Below are 7,485 nucleotides of genomic sequence, written 5' to 3' on the forward strand. Positions count from 1 at the left end.
TCAAGAAATCCATCATGTCTAAAAATGATAGATTCTAGTCAAATATCAAGGATACCAATATGTCAAAAATCAATATTTCTAGGAATCCTTGCTATGAATTAATAGAATGTAAGATATGTGTTCAATACCAAGTGCACCAACTCATAATATGTACCATGAATCAAATTTTCTTTCATATGCATATATGATTCATTCATGAAGGTGATATTCTCATCATACCTTAGGGCTTACCTTGCCATCCAATATAGTAGCTAAAACATTGAAACAATACACCATACATACCTTGTAGTATTCAGATACTTGTGTACCTTGACATTGGCAACTGGAGCACTTTGTCAACTTTTCATCAGATGTATCTTTCCTTTTCTAGTAATAACTCTTCCCCTCCTACACTAGCCATCTCTTCTTGTACCTCAGATAATCTTCAAGAAGGATCCACTTATCACATCTCATCAGGAGGTTAGAAGTATCCAAATGCTCAAATATACATGCAAGAAGTATAATCAATGATTAAATTAATAAATATAGGCAAAAGTAAAGACATAAAGAAGTAACATAAATAAAAAATTATTTATCTTCAATTAGAGGTGATCATCTCCCTCTTGAACTAACGTTCAAAATTCGTGACCATCCATTGCTATAGGGATTAATGCACGGGTGGTTGTGGATGGAATACCCTCAATGATCTTCCCAAGATCCAAGGTAAACTGTTCATATTAACTGCAGTTGGCAAAAAGAAGCATATACGTATCTATATCAATACATGATATTCAAATAAGAAAATGAGAGATTACCTCAGATTTTGATGCAGTCTTGCTAGAGAACCCAATGTAGTAGAGCAAAAGACCCCTTTGCTAGCTCCTAGATCAACACCTACATATAAATAAGACGAAGAGTAATACTACAACATATGAACTCTAATAATCAAAACATCAATATATAAAGATATGAAATGACATGCATCTAATCTACTCATAAACAATGGTACTAAATCAAGATGTAAATAAACACGACATTGGCAACAACGAATAGACAACACAACAACTGGTCTATATTATTAGATAGGAAAGAATGATTAAAACCATTTGATGAATCAAGCTTCCCTTAATCCTCCAACTCCTTTCTCTCTCTCTCTTCTTAACCTCTTGGTAGCAAAGAAACTATATCTCATACAAAGTTTCAACAATCAGTTGACAATCCTTCGACCCCTTTCACAATGCCCAAGTATCTAATATATAGATGATGAGAGGCCTATCCTTGCCAACTCTCTCATGAGTTCCCTTAGGAAAAAGCTAGGATGTTTCCTTGATTTATTTCTCTTTTCCCTTTCATTAGACTCTATTCAGAATAGCAAGATCCCTAGATAGGTCAAAGGTAGATGTTTCCTACTTTTCGGGCTGACATTTGAGTGAAAAGTGGAATTCCGGTCAGTCAACCTACTCTTGACATCCAAAATCTCACAAAACTTGTGTAACATTGTCCCTTGGGAAAAACAGTGAGTTACCCTAGTGACTAACACCCCTGGCTCATCCATAGGGAGCGTGCTAACTCTTCTTGCTAGTTCCTCAGGAGCATTACCTTAGAAAATAGGCCTGTGAACTAGGTAATGTCTTTAGCCAGTCCGTCTTTCTCCTTTGAGATGATGAGGAGGTCAATTTTCTATATAATAGATGACCCCTAAAGTGTGAGGTCAAAGATGAAGACAATGGCCAAAATACTTTATAAATTGTTGGCAAAAAGAGAGAGAGGATCAAAGCTTCGAGACTATGAGAAACCTTATACAAACCACATATGTTAAAAATCTAAGATCATGTCCTGAGTTTGACATTCCCATGCTCAGTAGCTATGTCAGAGTGATTCCTCAAAAGAGGTATGAAGATCATGTCCACTTATAAGCACAATGTGGAGCTGTGTCATAATATGATCATCCTGACGAACTACCTTCGAAAATAATAGATGCAGCTTGGGAGAGGAAACAATGCTAAGTGATGTAAGCATTTACTGAAGGTCTTGGTCACCCCTTTATCTGAAAAACATATTTCTGCACATGTGAATAAAAGATTTGATGTCGGACATATGTCAAATCGTCTGATTACCAGTTAATGATGAAAAATGTTAATAGACATGAAGATGGCCACCGATAATGATCATGGTCTCTAGGATGCGTAGTACAATCTAATGAGTGTGAATAATGATGTTGTCCTTAAAAAATCGTAGAATCATTCAACTAGGAGCCAATAATTAAAACCCCTAATTAAACACAAGGTAACCTTCCACTTATGACTGCAAGTTCCAGGGTACTGATATGTTTTTGGATCTGCTTCCTAGATAGAGTGTTGAAGTCAATAGGAAGAGACCTTTCAAAAGGTAGGAAATAATGTGTCCTACATCAGTCAACACGAAACGAGACAAGAATGATTGTTTTTGAAGATAAATTTTGAGCAATGGGTCAAACATACAGAGGGCATGATGGAAGTATATGAGTGATGGTTGATATAGGAAGCAGAGGATAAAGGAATCCCTTGAACAATAGAAGGCACGACACAAAGGTTTACCAGGCAGCTTTAGACTCATGAACACCAAAGAGTGTTAGGATATAGGGATGCAGGAACATCGAAGTATATAGGCTAAACTCATAGGATGGTAAGGTTCATCTGAGAGGCTGACAAAAAAGAGGTTTTCTGAGGGAGTTCCATGTTCAAGGGAACGAATTCTACCAAAAATGCTTTCCAAATATAGACATAGAGCCACTGTGTTGTCCAATTTTTCCCCATCTGATTAAGTTTAATGATTCCAGATGGGTAAACTTGGTGGTCTTTTCATATTTAGAGAGTCTAAAAAGATCTTAAAGAGAAACTCTAGGGGGTTCCCTTTGTCATAGTTAATAACCGAGTGCAACAAAGGTTTAATAATATACCCCAAACAATTCATTGTCTGTAAGTTAGTCTATTGAGTCTGGATAAAGTGATAAGCATATGCTCAATAGATGTTTGCCTCATTTTCTTATGAGTACGAGGGGATGGATTAAACTCAATATTATTCGTGAAATTTTAATGAGTCACACGAAGACAAACTCAATAGATCTTCATTAAATTTTAACGAGTCATATGAAGAAAACTCGATATGCCTTTTTCAATTTAATGAGCGAGGAAAAGAGATAAAAATAATTGCTCATGTCTACTTCGTAAATGTTTTATGAGTCCAAAGGAGATAACTTAGGGATTTTTCATTTCAAGAGTAAGACAAGATCCCAAAAAATAAAGTGCTCATATCTTTGTTATCTCCTTTGGTCCCTTTGCCAAATGGGACATTGAATTCATCAAATGAAAACGCACTTCCTCTGATAGACATAACTACATTATTGTCGATCTAGACTACTTTACGAAATGGTCAGAAGCCATTCCCACTTTTTGGGCCAATGGAGAAATTATGACATTATTCCTGTTCAATCAAGGGATCTGTCATTTTGGCGTGCCCTACATGATAATTACGGACCATGGCTCTCACTTTCAGAACCACATGATGTCTAAATTAACATCGTTGCTAGGTTTTAGGCAAGAACATTCTTCCTCCTACTTCCCACAGTCTAGTCACCAAGTGGAAATCGTCAATGGCGTCCTAAAAATCATGATCCACTAGTTAGTAGGCAATCAAAAAACCCACTGGAACTGCATGTTATATCCTATGTTGTGGGCATACCAAACCTTAGTCAAAATTGCTATAGGCTTTACACCATTCCAACTTGCCTATGGCCTGGAAGTAGTGCTACCTATCGAGTGCTAGATTCCTTCACTAAGGCTAGCTATTGAACTCTTCCTTGACACCACCATCGAATAAGAGCGCTATCTATCCCTCAATAAGCTAGACAAGACTCGTTGAGATTCCAAACTAGCTCTCTAAGCCCATAAGCATCGAGTCAAGGCCCAATATGAAAATAATGACAAGCCTCGTTCTTACCAAGAAGGTGATCTTGTTCTACTTTATGATAAAAAGAATCACGACTTCTTGGGGGTAGATACACTTCAACCATTTTGGATCAGTCTGTTAGCCTCCTATTGCAATAGGTTTCATATTTCATGATTGACTGTTTTACATGCCAAATATGTCATCTTGTCATGCTGCAAGGTTCCATATTTCCAATAAGTTCCATTTTGAAGAATCATACCATTTTTGAAGAGTTTTACAGGTAAGGCAAAGCCAAACAGCTTAATCTTCACTTCCCTAGGTTTAAATTGCTTGTTTTAGAAGATAGAGAATGAATATCTGTCCAAACATCCTAAGCTTGGCAGATCAGTAGCTAGGTAGAGAAATGAAGGAGCCCAACTGCTTAATCTGGGCCCTTGGAAGAAATAAGGGTACACTTAGATAGGAGGGCAGTCAAAAGAAAAGAAGATAATCAGGGTCTGCAAGTCCAAGTGCACCCATGCAAAAGAAGAAAAAATGCTAGGTAAGTAGGTTGGGTAAGTAGTTTTGTGGTTGCAGAATCAAGCTATGTGATCCATTTCATGTTTTCAAGTGTTATATCTATTCAGATCACAATTATGAGGCAATTTTTTCATTTGGAGGAGCTCAAGTGAGGCATGTCTAACTCCCCCTTCTTCTTATTCCCCAAATCACTCACTAACATCCCCTTGAGGACCTTGGGATCTGCCCAACCAGTCCTGTTATCACTTCATTTGTGTAAAATACTAAGTCAAGCTTTGACTTTCTTCAGTGAAAAGAAGCCACATTTCTTGTGTAAAAATCATTTCTCCGCAGTCCATTCACTTCCTATGTCTAAGTTTCAGTTCACAAACTTAGCCTCTCCCCTACACTTCACCTCACAAATTCATATTAACTCCTAACTCTATTATCTAGCTCCCTAGATCATTTCCTTATCCCCTATTATACAAAAAACTATATAAAATTCCAAAAATAATACATATCCCACCTTATAGCATTATAGCTATGTATATATGGTTTTGGGAAATGATAGTCCACCTGGGGCTACTATTAACCCATCCGCATCCTAACCCTGGGATTAACTTAACATTTGGTTAAGTTAATAACCTCTTTCCTCACCCCTTTACCCATAACATTTCATCATTTTTACCCTCTCGCGCTCATCCTTTAAAGTTTAATGTTAAAATGTTTGAATAAACATTAAACACTTCTGGCGCAAAAAACCCACAAACCCAAAGTTTTTGAACCCCCGCCATATAAATATTAATTTAATATTCACGCGGGCCCCCACACATAAACCTGCTGCCAGCTCCGCACTCCATCAGCCCTCCGATCCGCCTGCCCAGATCCGACAACTCTCGGCGATTTTGGAGCCGACCCGACATTCGACGGTTAGCCTCCGATAGGCTAGCGGTTTTGTCACCAAAAAAAGGACGCGTGTCTCCATGCGATTGCATCAGAGCCCCTCTGACACATACCGCCCTCGTACAGAAGGCCGTCCGATAAAACCACAAACCGCCTTCTGTCTCTTCGCCCCTGATGTCAGCGCTACGTCACCCCGCTACGTCACCTCTGCGTCGACCCCCCACTGCTACGTGTCACTGCCACCGCATCTGCCTCCGTCCCTGCCATACTGCCACGTCACCCTGCCACGTCACTGCCGTACCAGGACCCACCGCTGACATCATGCTGACGTCATCACCGAAAAAAGGTGCGAAGGGCGCAAATCGCAACGAAGGATGCCCAGAATGAAAAACTGAAACAGTTTTCGATGCGCAATTAGCGCTAATTGCGCATCGCTAAGAAAAATTGGTCAAAATGGAGGGCCTCTCATGGCTTGGCTACCTACAAAACCCAAAAATTCGCGGGAGGCAACATGATTTCTTCAGGAATGTTCGTATTCAATTGGCCAGCGTCGACAGCATTCTTCAGGTCATGAAAAACATTTGCAGCATCCATTTTTGCCTTGAAAGGGCAGAAAAGGGGCGATTTGATAGTTTCAAACACATCAAGGGAGAGAAAGCGGCCTGATCCAATTGTGAAAGAGTATCAGAGGAAAGATGAAGCCCATATTAAATTGAAGAGTATCAGTGAAGCGGCAAAGAGTATCAGATCGGCAATACCAAAGCAGGTGAACATTAAAAGCCCCCAGGCAAAAGTCAAAGAAAGCGGTGAGGCCATTTAAAGCTCTCAGATCACAGTTAATGCATATCAAAACCACTCAAGAGCAGGGGATCAAATCCCAATGCACAGTTATGGCTAAATGAACAGCACAGAGCCATAAGGACACCATATTAACTCATTTTGATACAGCTGCCTCCAGCGCAGCTCAAAGATATTTTCTTGCATTAATTTCAGGACAAGATTAGGTTAAAAAACTCATTTCCCTCAGACCTGTTTAAGGTCTACTGTAATAGATATTTTTGGATATTTTTCTCTATATAAACCACCCTAATTCATTGTTTAAAGGGTTGGTTGGTTGGTGGATAATCCTCATTCTAGACTTGCGCTGTATTTTTGAGAGCTCTGTAATCAAAGACTGCTGGAACGCTTTGGATGAAGGACTGTCTGTTGTGTTATTAATGGCCAAAGAGTGACTGTGGAATTCCCATGCTACTACATGGCTCAATAAGTGTTTTTCTTACCTCTGTTTACAGTTTACATATGTTTATGCACCATATTGTTACCATCTAAATAGCAAGAAGAAGGAATAGCTTAGGTTTTTCTTGACTGCACCCTATGCTCAGTTCTTGTTATTTCTATATGTTTTCTCCAGAAATGGTTATGAATATGCATACTTAAATGATCATGTTTACCCTGTTTCTTTCACATATGACTGTTATTTAGGAATTCTTGACTGCTCCTAGACAAACTTTCATTCACCTTCCCTCTCTGTTAGTTAATGAAAGATTCTTAGTTACCTTTCATCTCTGACCTTCATCCCATCTTTATTGCAGCCTAATATTGTTCTATGTGTAGCTATCCTGCTCCGTATTCCTCTTGTGACCAAGAAAACGCAATAGCAAGCCCTAATCCATGACTGCATGCCCAATGGTTTGAACTTCTCACACTATGCATCCCAACTCTACTTGAGAACATCATCCTTCCCCCCAAAATCAAAACAAAACCCATGTACACCATAACTAGCCTAAAATTAAACCAAAACAAAGTTAAATCATAAAGAGAGAGCCCTCTCTCATTGCAGGTAGGTTAGGACCTGCAGCCCAAAGATTGGTTTGTGGTTACCTCGGTCGTATCCCTTAAGGAGCCAAGGGATAACCTGAGTGATAACATCATTGGCGACTCTGCTAGGGACCTTATTCAAAAAATTCCAAAAAAAAAACAAGTTAGAAGCTAGCTCCCAAGAAGAAAACACATAATACCAGGTCAAACCCTGACCCAGATCCACCAACTGTTTTTGAAAATCCCAATTTAATGTCTAGAAACCTTAGCAAACAAAAACAAGAAGAGTTTGCTGATTCTAGTCCTGAAACAGTTCAGCCAAGCTGTTTTCCAACCCCTGTTAAAGTTTTGTTTCGTTCA

This window comes from Pinus tabuliformis, chromosome 8 (genome assembly GCF_031772625.1).
Source record: "Pinus tabuliformis cultivar Carrire ecotype Pingquan chromosome 8, CPIR1, whole genome shotgun sequence".
NCBI lineage: Eukaryota > Viridiplantae > Streptophyta > Pinopsida > Pinales > Pinaceae > Pinus > Pinus tabuliformis.